We start from the raw sequence: 12,967 nt of genomic DNA, 5'->3' as shown, positions 1-12,967 counted from the left end.
ACTTGGGGAATTACCAAAATGTGACATAGATTCATGAGGTGATGCCATAATCTTTAAAAGATGGTGCTAATAGATTTTTATCAATGTGGGATTTACACAAATCTTCAATTTGTTAAATCATAATATCTGCAAAGCATAATAAAGCAAAGTGCAATAAACTAAAATATGCATGTAATGTAATGGACTTTTTGAATATTCACAGAGTGAATTTTGCTTAATTTTCTTATTTTCCATCACAATTCTCCCTATATTAAGCATTCAACTCACTGAGATTTTCTCTTATAGAAATCTTTAGAAAATTTAGATAAGACTCCTAACCAAGGGAGGAATTTTAAAATCCAAGATATAAAATATAAATTTAACAAGTTTATGGCCAATCTTGTATGCATAATAAAAGATAAGAATGCACACATATCTGATAACATATTTCAGTCAATCACTGACTACAAGTTATGGATTTAGGCATACAATTAAAGCTCATTACTCTACAACTGGGTTTAGAGATCTCTACAAACTAACAAAGTCATAACAGGTTTATAATCTAATTAGTGCTCTTAAAATTATCCCATGCTGATCAAGCAGTTTTGCCTTTGCATCTTATTTCCTTATACTCAATTCAAAAATGAAACTTGGATTCTAAACAAATTAATTAGCCCTCTTACTTACTTGGTTGTTTCAGCTCCATTAAACTAAAGTAATCAAATCACCTCATTCCTAAAGCCTTGAGAAGATAAATTTAAAGGCTGTCAGCTGTGAAAGTACAGAAACAAAGCTCACTGGAGAGAATCTCTGAAGAGCCAAATTATTTTGAGTAGTCAGTAGATGCTTGGGAGATTCCACATGAACAAATGATTCTTGGATAGTCCTATAAATCCACTGAAAACATAATAAATCATACTTAAGAAGAATGCATTTTTTTCAGGTCATCTATAAGCATATAAAAAGGAAAATGTTGGCAACAATATTCATTTGTCTTAGTCTTTTGGACTCAAAGTTAAGATCAATCTCTTCTTCATCCTCTTGTTCCTCCTCCACTTTCTGAAATAAAAACAAAAATATCCCTTCTAGCGAGATCTGTAGTGTGCAATTTGTATGCAATTTGTTTTATAAACCTTTGTCACAATTCTATTAATCATTACTAGTGTGTATTATAGATGAGGAAACTGAAACCCAAAAATGGTAAAAACAAATGTAGGTGGCTTCAAGGTGATATGATTACTAGGATACTATGAAGGAGATGGAACTAGATTTCAACTCTGACTCCAAAGATAATGCTCTTAAGCACTCATTAAGGGGACTGAAGTGAAAAAAACTGTCAAGTCTTTTCCCTCCATGCAGTTTAAAATGAAAATACAATGGTAAGAAGTTTTTTTCTACCAATTATGCATTTTTTATGCCTAAATAGGTGCACAGGTGCATTATTTCATATTAATATGAATAACATAATGTTAAAATGCATATCTTTCATCTCACTCTCTTCCAATTATATTTTTACCAAATAAAATCTCTAATATTCTACTTTAATAAATGCTAGATATTTGAGAAAATTTATTATGTAAGGTCACAATAAAATACAATAATTTGTATTTTATTTGATATTAATTTAAATTGTGTTAACTATCAATATTTTACACTGTTTTACCATTCTAAAAATATCATCAGCTGGTCACATATCAGAAATTTTGAAATAGATTTATTTTAAAAGCAAGGGAAAAAAATAAACCTCCTGAAGTGCAGATATTTTAAAAAGCTATGACTTTAGAAAAAGGTGAAAAGTAGCTAGTGTTATTTCAAAAATGAACACACATGACCCCTTCACACTTCAATTAGAAAACTAGCAGCATTAGTCAAAGCAATTAAAAGAACAATGCATCAGCTTCATAATGAGTTATAATCAGTCTGCTTGTGTTATTAACATTGCCTGGATGCTCTTCTGTGTCTATAGTAGGAAATGACTATGATGCTTTTGCGTACTATCTCATTATGTAACATGATACCCTAATAAGAGCGATGTCTGTGTTGTAAGGAAGGAAGAACTTGTGTTAGAAGTAGGTTTGCCAGATGTGTGAACCTGAAGGAGTGAAGTACATTTCCTGAAACGTAGTAATTTTATGTCTAAATGCAAAATATAAAAGTAAATTTATGACTAGGTTATGACTCATGTTTTTGGGGGTTAGCTAATATTTTATTTATTGGTACCAAACAAGAGTTTAGTAAATATTTGTCAAACCTGAAATATTATTCGTAATATTCATAAAAATATAAAAAAAAGTATTTGATAGATATGCATACACTATTGTGTCTGAATATGAAATAAATGTATAATCATTACATTTTTTGGAGGCCTGAGCAGAAAGAATTTAATCTTTGTTTTACACATTTTTTCACCAATTTTCGATTATCACTATTAAACAAATACAGTAAATAGCATGATACCATGTAGCTCCCAAACATGTTGCATATTCCCATGACCTCCCAGACTACCACTGAAAGCCATTTCTAAGTTCCTGCCTAATAGTAATTCTCAACCTACCATGGTGAGCAGATCCAATCCCAAAAACTGCATCCCCTACCACATGATGCCCAGATTTTTAACTAGTCTTTTAGAGTCCAGAAAATAATTTTCTATTATTTCCCATGATGCATTTGTTACTCATAATATGTTCACACTCTCAGCTCCTTTTTGTGAGTTTCATACTTCTGATCTACTGAAGACTAAAACTCACACAAATAGGGGCCTCCCCTGGTGGCGCAGCAGTTGAGCGCTGGGCTGCGAGGCTGCCCACAGCCTCTGTAGCACCGGTTCGTTCCCTGCCGCTGGCGAGGGTCCCACAAAAAACAAAAACAAAAAAACAAACAAACAAAAAAAAAACCTCACACAAATAATGTGGTTACTATTGGAAGAACCAATAGAGAAAATACAGAGCTAGTAGACATGAGAAAGGCATTAGGAAAATGCTTTTCTTTTTTCATATCTGTTGGGGACAGAATGTTAAAAAAGCTAATAAGATTTCTGTTGTGCATGCTACATGTATAATTTCATCTCCTTTAATCTTGATGAAATCCATGAACATGATAAGATAGAAGATTCCTTGCTTAAGTTATATGATGTGGAATTGGAGACTAGTTTGCATCTTATCAGCCTATAGAATGATTGGAAGGAAAGATAGACTCCTACCATCTGTGTAGAAATAATCTTATAGTGTAATGCCTTCCTGGGTGGCAAGGAAATGCAGAAGTCTATGTCATAGAGCATAGTCCCTGGACAAGAACTGTTAAATAAGGGGCAGTCTCAGTCACCGAAAATTGAAGGACCTGAATTCTTCTTAAAACCTGCATTAGCTTAGCAGAGGTAACTGAGCACCAGATGAGAACTATGGGCCTTGTCACCATCTTTATTGAAGTTTTCTGATCCTCAAACTATCATCATCCTAAACAAAATTATTTTTACATGCTGAAAAACAATCTCAATTTCGAACACATCTGTAACTTTTAAGGTGTGTTAGAAAATAGAAAGAAGGGAGGAATTCTGGCCAAGACACTTAGGGTAGAAAAGAAATAAAATGAATCCAGATGAAAAAGAAAAGATTGAACATATATCTATTTGCAGATGAGATGACTTTATATAAATTTCCAAGAAATCTGACAAAAAATTATAAGAATTTATAAATGATTTTAGTATATAAGATAAATATGTAAAGCTTAATAGTATTTCTATATAATACAATAAGCAATGTACAAATGAATGAAAATTAAATATTTTACAGCATCAAAAAATAAGAAATCAATTAACAAAGAAGGACAATATTGCTCTACTAAAAATATTATTAAGAAAGCAATACGGGCCTCCCCGGTGGACCAGTAGGTTGAGCACAGCTGTGAAGCTGTCCACAGCCTCTGCAGCACCGGTTCAATTCCTGACTGGCCAGGGAGATTGCCACATGGTGCAGCAGACCTCTCCTGTCTTGCCGGCTGTTCCCCTCAGCAGTGTACTTTGGTCCTTCTGCCTGTTCTGTTCCCCACTCTCTCTCTGGTGAATTCTTTCACCCTTCCACGCCTCTGGCCTGTACCCCAGTGCTTGTATAAATAAATAAATATTTAAAAAAAGCAATACTCACCAAATTAATCTATAGATTCTTTGTAATCCCTATCAAAATCTCAGCTGCTTTCTTTACTGAAATTGAAATTCTGATACAAAAATTCACATGAACATCCTTAGTACCCTTTTGGATAGACAAAACAAAAAAAAAATCGTTGAAAAGAAGAACAGTTGGAAGATTAGGAATTCCTGACTTCACAATCAACCATTATGAAATAGCACTGCATGTTATGCCATTTGTGTGATAAACATATAGATCAACATATAGATCATACAAGTTAGAAGAGAGAAATAAACTCAGATGTCTATGATCAGGAGATTTCTGAAAAGAGTGATAGTATAATGTGACGAGGCAAGAGGGTCTTTTCAATAAGCAGTGTTGACACAACTAGATAGTCACATGGAAAAAGAAAAAAAAATGGACTATATTTACCTGGCAGGGGAGATACCATCATCACAAAGATGGCTTCCAAAGACCAGGCACATAAATTGCTTTACTGCAATTCCTGCAATTTTCCCAATTGTGGGGAACTCAGCTATATAATTTGTGGTAGTGAGAAACAGATTACACTCTTTCCCTTGTGCCTAAAAATAAATAAACAAATGTGGACGATTCCCTGAACTGCAAACTTTGTCTCAAAAATAGAAGCATATTCCTAAATGTAAGAAGTAAACTCTATAGAACATCATCGTGATCTTATGTTTGATGGTGATTTCTTAGGTATAACCAGAGAAGTAAAACATGGGCAGTGAAATAACAGACATTGGGTTTCATAAAAATTAAAAGCCTTTTGCTATCAATTATATTGCAAAAAAAATTGAAAATACAATTCCCAGCATGGAAGACATTACTAGTAAATCATGTATCTGACAAGGGATTTGTATTAAGAGTACAAAAGAACATTTACACTGCAATAACAGAAGGATAGCATTGTTTAAAATAGGAAATGGAAAGCAACCCCCCTGAGATATTTTCATATCAACTTAGAAGTTTACAATTAGAAAGATAATAGCAAGTGTTGATGAGACTGTGCAAAACTGAAATCTCATTTATTGCTGATTAGAATGTAAAACAATGTGGTCATTTGGAAAACAGTTTCACAGCTCCCAAAAAAGTTAAATATAACAGTTTAACATTTATAATATGATTTTACTCCTTGGTATATACCCAAGAGAAAAGAAAACATGTATCTGCACAAAAGCTAGTAGAAAAATATATATTGTAACATTTTTCATATTAGTCCAAATATGGAAACAACCCAAATATCCACCAACTAATGCATAGATTAAAACATATGATATATCCATACAGTGGGATAATAGCCATGAAAAGTAATGAAATGTTAATACAAGCTACAATAGGAATGAACCTTGAAAACAATATATAATATGAAAAAAATTTACAAACTAGTGCATAATTTTTATATAAACATCCAGAATGGTCATATCTACAGTGAGTAAGTAAAGGTGGTTTGGGGTTGGGTGCTGGGGAGTAACTTAAAGAGCATCAGGGTATGGAGATAATAAAATTGTTTAAAATTTAATAGCAATCAATGATGATTGACAGATTTTGTGAACATGCTAAAGATACTCTAATTATGCACTATAAATAGATGAATTTTGTGGCACATGCATTATGTCTCAATAGAGCTGGTAAAAAGATATGTAAGGATGAAGGGAGAAGGGAAACACAAGGTAAGGTAGGAAGCCAGTTCTAAAACACAGACCATGAACTAGACAGTAAGCTGGATTTTCCACAAGCGTTAACGTTTCCAATACTCATGAGAAACACAAGCTGTTTTACTGTCTTTCAATTTGTAAAAAAAGAAATTGAGTCATGGAGAACTTCAGTAACTTTCTCAAGACCATCAGATATAGCAGGATAAAACTGTGCTTCACTCTAAAGACCAACTGTCAACAAAACTCATGATCTGCAGCTACACAACTGTGTGAATTTTTTATCAAGATAAACAGTATAAAGAAACTCATTTTTCTTCCCAATTGTTAGTATTAACTTTCTATCTCCTCCATGCTGGAACAAATTCGATTCATTGAAAAGTTTTATTAATTTTATTAAATTGATTTTTCAGTTATTTACGTATCTCTATATAACTTTGGGGGTACATTTTCACACCTCTGTATGTGCACATGCTTCACTCATATCCCCCATCCCACCTTTACACCTGGATCAATGACCTACTCCCTTTCTGGATTCCCTCCTCTCTCCCAGGATTCATTGAAAAGTGTTAATTGAGAAGATAAAAAATTTGGGAGATGAGGAAATCTACTGGATTAAGGCATACCTAGTTAAGTAGTGTTTTGATTTGAACGATGCATATTGACCATTTTGTCTGGTTTAGACTGAAATAGAAATAATATACAACTGATTTTCTGCGACTTTTAACTCTTGCTGATTTTGACAATTCTAGTTATCAAGAAATACCATTTCAAATTTGTGAATAGGCTGACGGTAAACAGACAACCTGTCCTGAGACAGAAAACACTTGTTATTTTAATTTCATTTTTGTGAGAAGATTAAAAAAACACATTGGTCATTTTAACTTTCTGCCCAAAAATATGAATTCTTAATTTATTTTGCAAAAAATAAAATACTATTTCTTTTTTTAAGAAGTGGGGTACAGACCAGAGTTGCTGGGGAGGGGGGTGAGAAGATTCATCAGAGAGAGCAGGGAGCAGAACAGGCAGACTGACTGAAATACACTGCTGAGGGGAGCAGCGGGCGAGTCAAGAAAGGTCTGCCATGCCATGTGGGTTGCTCTTCAGCCAGCCGGGGATGGAACTCACACAGCAAAGACCTCAGACAGCCTCACAGTGCTGCGCTCAACCCCTGTGCCACCAGGGAGGCCCTAAAATACTATTTATTTTTTTAAAGATTTATTTATTTATATAAGCACTGGGGTACAGGCCAGATGCACATGAGGGTGAGAGGATTTATCAGAGACAGAGAGGGGAACAGAACAGGCAGACTGATGAATACACTGCTGAGGGGAGCAGCTGGCGAGATAGGAGAGGTCTGCTATGCCATGTGGGATTCTCGCTAGCTGGCTGGCCAGGATCAAATCCATGCTGCAGAGGCTGCGTGCGGACAGCTTCACCGTGTGGTGCTCAACCACCTGCGTCACCAGGGAGGTCCTAAAATACTATTTCTTAAAAAAAAGCTTTATAAGCTCAAAAATACATGTGAATGAAAACTGATACTATTGCTAACCTAACGGGTATTAGATAATTATACACTGAATTGAATTTCTTAATATATCATAAGATAAAATTTGGCATTTCCTTCATTACTTTATCTTCCAAATTATATTTCCTATGCATTTTTAAATTAATATATCCTCTATAACCACAGAAAGAATTAAAAATATTTGAGTTGATTAGTTGGTATGATTTATGACAATAGTATTTTCCTTTTATTAAAACAGAAATCTTTGAAATACAGGTGCTCACACTTAACTGTATTAACAAGGAGTTAATTTAAGGGAACATTTGGTTGTTTGTAAGTGCCTAGGGTGAGAAAAAAGGAATCCAGATGCTTACGTAATTCATTCCTCTATCTCACTCTAGTTTAGAATAAAAATATCTTTGCAGTAGTTAGCAAAAAAATCAGTGCTGTCTGTCTTCACATACATCTTACAGAATTGCATTAAGAATATTTTCCAAATTTCTCAAATTAGGGTCGTGCATAAACCTACCATATACGTGTATGTGCACACACCAGTACATATGTGTACCCACATACATGCACATATTGTTATTACAGTTCTGAAATTATTTACTGCAGGTACTTTGACCACTACAGGAAAGATACATTGGTAGACAGATTTCCAAAGTGGACCCCAAGGTCTTCACCCTCTGGTGTGTATGCTCTATATAATCCCCTTCCTTTGTGGGGTCGGTGTGGACCGTGTCTCTGATAGATATCACCCGTAAGTTACATTATATGCAAAACTGAAGGAATTTTGTAGCAGTGAAACTAATCAGCTGACTTTAATCAAAGTGAAAATTAGGTTGAGTACATCTAATCAGTGGAGCTGTTCCTAAGTTCAAAGTAACAGAGAAGTTATCCTACTGGTATGGAAGAAGCAAGGTGCTTACGTTGTACAGATAGAAGAAATAAATTCTGTTTCAAAGAGTGTAAGCTGAGAAGAGGACCCTGAGTCTCAGATGAGAGCACAGTACTGGTCAATAGTTTGCTTGCAGCCACACCAGATCATGAGCAGAAGACACACACAAGCTGTGCTCTGCCTCCTGATCCCAGGGAACCTTGAGAATATACATGCATGCGGTTTAAGGCTGCTAAATTAGTGAACATTTGTTGCAGAGCAATGGAAAATGTATCCAGTGCACACATCACAGCATATCTCATTTGACAGTGGCTTATGCCCAGTAGCTATTAATTAATACTCTTATCATAGATTTTAGTTTAACAAACTAGAGCTGATTTCAAAAAACTGCCATATTATTTTCTGTTCGATATTAGTAAAAAGTTCATTAGCAGAAACTTTTTTAAGTGGTAGCCACAAGGTAAATCTCAAGCATACTTGTTTCCAGCTAAAATTGATTTATGGTATATCCTTGAATACAAAAGAGATTTTTCAATAGACTCACTAAGAAAGAGGATTATTGTAATACATTGAAAAATAAAAGAGATTTACACCATAAACACCTGATGTTTACCTTCTAATGCTAAGAATATTTTCCAAGTTGACCAGATTTGTAAGGCAGAGGTGAAAAGTGACTTAGTGACTTATGAAATAAAAAAGGGCTTCTATTCCAAGATAAACAATTGCATAGCAGGGGGCAGTGTAAAAGGATGTTTTTTTTTTTTTTTCCCATAAGCATTATTTAGCTTTTTGATAATACTTGAGAACTTCAGAAACTGTTTTTCTAAAGTAGCAATAGGAACAACAAAAGAGGGTTTATTTCAATTATTACTTTTTCCTTTTAGAAAAAAAATAGTAACAATTTCTTCTGATCATTAAAAGAAATCATTAAAAGAAACCTCACCATAAAGTTAATAGGTACCACGGTCATTTAATAGAGTTAGAAACATAGGCTGACACAAAGAGATTCACATAGCATATTTAGCATCTTTACGTGAAAAGAGTCATGGTCATAGAAATACAAGTATTCAGAATACCAATTATAGCAGAAATAAGGTGCAAAATACATTATCTGAAAGCAGCTTACAAGCATCCATCTCCAGTGGTAAAATAAAGGGCAAGACATAGGCAAGTCAGTCATCACTTTCACATAATTGGAAAACAAATACAGGAGTCATGTTATTGTGAATACCCATTAACTATTACAAATTGTATTGGAACATTTAAGAAGTGCAATGAATAACCAATGAGCTTATTATACTCATCATTGCCAAGATGAGTGTTTTAATAATATGAAGTTTACATAGAGTGCACTTTATCAAAATCTCCTTCTTTGTGATTTTTATCTGAACTTAATGAAGAGTTGGATTTTACTTATGCCTAGGACTATAATTACAGACATTTAATTTTTTTCTCCCTTTTTCTAACTAATACATATTCTAACATCCCAAGTGATAAGCCTCTGAAATTCATCAAGCTTTAAATATTTTATTCATTCACTCAATCTAACTTGTGGTGTAGACAAAAAAGATCAATCTAAACAGGAAATGCAATGAAATCTAACATAATGATATATTAATTCTTTTGTTGGATTTCCTTATTAGGAATGAAAAATGCCAATACTGATGTTTTACAACTTTTTTTTTTTTAACTGAAGTAAAATAATGCATTTGAAAACATTTGGAAAAAGTGTTAATGCATTATGCAAACATAAATTTTTATTGTTGAATTGCTTAAGACCTGACATTTTAGCAGTCTCACTAAATATTTAATCACAATTCTAATTGAAAATGGATAAGGAGAATGGGAGAAGTTAGTCCTGAGATGTTTTAAGAATGAGCTGGATTAAGAACCCAGATACTTCCTTATTTGACTGCCTAAATTAAAATGTCATTTTTTAGACTTCTGGGTGTTTGGGCATAAAGGAATAATATGAGTAATTGAAATGGTCAATGCCAAGGTGAAAATGCCCACATTATATTTGTGTGTGCGTGCCTAGATGCATTCATGTGCACACACACACACAAGCTCACATTTGGATGAGCTCATAGATCTGAACACTCTACTTTTTTTTTTAAGATTTATTTTATTTATACAAAAGCCAGAGTACAGGCCAGATGTGCGGGAGGGTGAGAGGATTCACCAGAGGTAGAGTGTGGAACAGAACAGGCAGACTTACTGAAATACACTGCTGAGGGGAGCAGCAGGAGAGACAGGAGAGGTCTGCTTGCCATGTGGGTTGCTCCGAGGCTGGTGGGGATCGAACCGGCACTGCAGAGGCTGCAGACAGCTTTCACAGCACTGTGCTCAACCACCTGCACCACCAGGGAGGCCTTGATCATTCTAATTTTATTTTAAATAGTAACTTATTCTTTTAATTGTGGTAATATTGGGATTTTCTTCATCAGTATTAACGCCCTAGGATACCCAACACCAGCTCACCCATAGACTGCCACCATGGTCCAATGTGTTTCCCTCCTTCTTTGCTCCTACTCCTCCTCCAACCCCACTTTGTATGCTTCAATTCTATAGTCAGTTTTCAAGGGTTAGCTTTTAAGTTTGTCTTTCTCTGTTTCTTGGTTTGGTTCCTCTATAGTTCATTTGTCAGTGACACCCTTCTGTATTTATCTTTCTCCTTCTGACTTATTTTACTAGTATTATCTCTTCCAGCTCCATCCATGTTGCTGCAAATGGCATGGATTTTTTGATTGTTGAGCAATATCCCATTGTATATGTACATATGGCATCTTCGTAACCCATTCACCTATTTTTGGGTGTTCAGGCTATTTCAATATTGGCTAATGTAAACAGTGCTGTAATGAACATGGGAGTGCAAGTTTCCTTTCAAATTAGTATTTTTGTGGGTTCTTCAGGTAGAAAACTTGCTGGGTCATATATATCAGATCCAATTTTACAATATTTTTCATTAGGGCTTCAATGTATATCTAAAGAATATTACTATAGAAAGTTATAAATTTTCAGAAGAGTTTTTCTTGTCTCCTGCTAATATTTCTTTATTCTTACACTTTCCCTTAGTCTAAATTCCACAGATTTCAAGTGCAGTTCCCTCAGGATAAAGGCAATAATTTTATACAACCCTTCAATAACTATTCCTCCTTGAAATTCACTAGTTACTCTTCGATTATTTTACATTCATCATTGTGAGATTTTCCTCTCAAATATTTCAGCTCTCAGAATTATTTTTTTTGGTCTATTTGACTTGATTCATAGGGTTTATTCCAGATGGACACTTCATATGCAAGTTTAAGGAAATACATCCTCCATCAAGAAACTGGTAAACTTTGGTGTTGGTTTTTAAATCAACGTCTGACATCTTTTTCATCTTTTTACTAGGTTTTTCAGGGTCTGATTTCTCTATCTGTTCTAGCAACAAGAATAATATCTCTCCTTTTCTTGTAGTTTAACATCTGTTAGGAAATAAAGACTTTGGTTTTCATTTTAATTTCATTTTCTCTTAGAGAAGTGATTGCTTCCCGCTTCTTTTGTCAGCCTACATTTTTTATTTCATTTCATTCCTCTGGTGATCCTGAGTTGTAATAATTTGAAAGAGTATTTTTTTTCTGAAAGGCTATGTTTTTTTTTTAATTTATTTATTTTATTTTTTTGTAGTCCAGAGCTCTTGTATTTCTTTTTGCACACCTATCATGCCATGAATTCATAGGGAATAGGTTCTAGCAGCTCAGGCTCCTTCCCATTGGTTCTCACAAAGTGTGCTTCTCTAGGTGGAGCAGGCTGGCGCTTCAGCTGAACCCAAATACCCTTCTCTTTGGCTTCCTTTTTCTTCTGATCATTTTCTTTCACACGTTTCAGGAAGCTATCTCGGCTCTTAGAGTGCTTAATGTGCTCAATACGAACATTAATTCTCTTTGCAAGAATCTTGCCCTTTACTTGCTTGTTTACAACAATGCCAACTGCATGCTGGGTAACATTATAGACTCTTCCGGTTTTGCCATGGTAGCATTTGTGGGGCATTCCTTTTTGAACAGTGCCCATCCCCTTGATGTCAACAATATCACCTTTCTTATAGATTCGCGTGTATGTGGCCAAAGGAACAACTCCATGTTTTCTAAAAGGCCTAGAGAGCATATAGTGGGTCCCTCTTCTCTTTCCTTTGTGTTAGTCATTTTGGCGACTTACTGGAAGATGGCGGTTCCGGCCGAAAGGAAGCGTTTTTAAAGTATTTTTAAGATGAATATCTAGACCAAATATTCTACCAAAATACTTAAGATCGTTTGCTTCAAGTTTAGTTGTGCGCATATTATATGTCTATTTTTTTAATACCCATTGTGGATCAGAACCTTTAATATAACAATTTAAGTTTAAAAAATATTCTAATTTTTAAAACAATATTCCACATTTCACTGTTGGTTTCAAAATAAATCACACCTCTTTGGGTAAAGTCACAATTTGAATCTCAGAAATCTAGAAAAGTAATGAGAACTCATGTGATTAATAAAGTTAGAGCCTGCTATTTCTCAGTGAAAGGCATGAGAGTCAGGAATTTGAATTTGGCATAGTCCACCCTACCCCTGTCTACCAGTGGAATAAAGCCATCTCTAGAGCTCAAGTCCTGGCCCATAATCTAAGTAAATGATCATGAAAAAGGTGATTTTTTTTTGCTTATTTTCCAACTAGTGAATACAATAGTTTTCCTCTGTTCAAGCTGTCACCTTAGTTGATCTAACAGACTAACCAGCATAGCAGGCTGCATATCTTTTATAAG

General features: G+C 34.5%; 1 pseudogene across 1 annotated transcript; it reads right to left on the bottom strand.

Moving 5' to 3' along the window:
* Nucleotides 1-11,886: 11,886 nt before the first annotated feature.
* LOC311171018 (large ribosomal subunit protein eL21-like) lies at nt 11,887-12,368 on the bottom strand (annotated as a pseudogene). The gene has a single exon. The product of its transcript is annotated as a large ribosomal subunit protein eL21-like (transcript).
* Nucleotides 12,369-12,967: the final 599 nt, after the last annotated feature.

This window comes from Talpa europaea (assembly GCF_964194135.1).
Source record: "Talpa europaea genome assembly, chromosome: 5".
NCBI classification, from domain to species: Eukaryota; Metazoa; Chordata; class Mammalia; order Eulipotyphla; family Talpidae; genus Talpa; species Talpa europaea.
The sequence above is the reverse complement of the archived record's forward strand: the minus strand, read 5'-3'. Positions and strand labels throughout refer to the sequence as shown.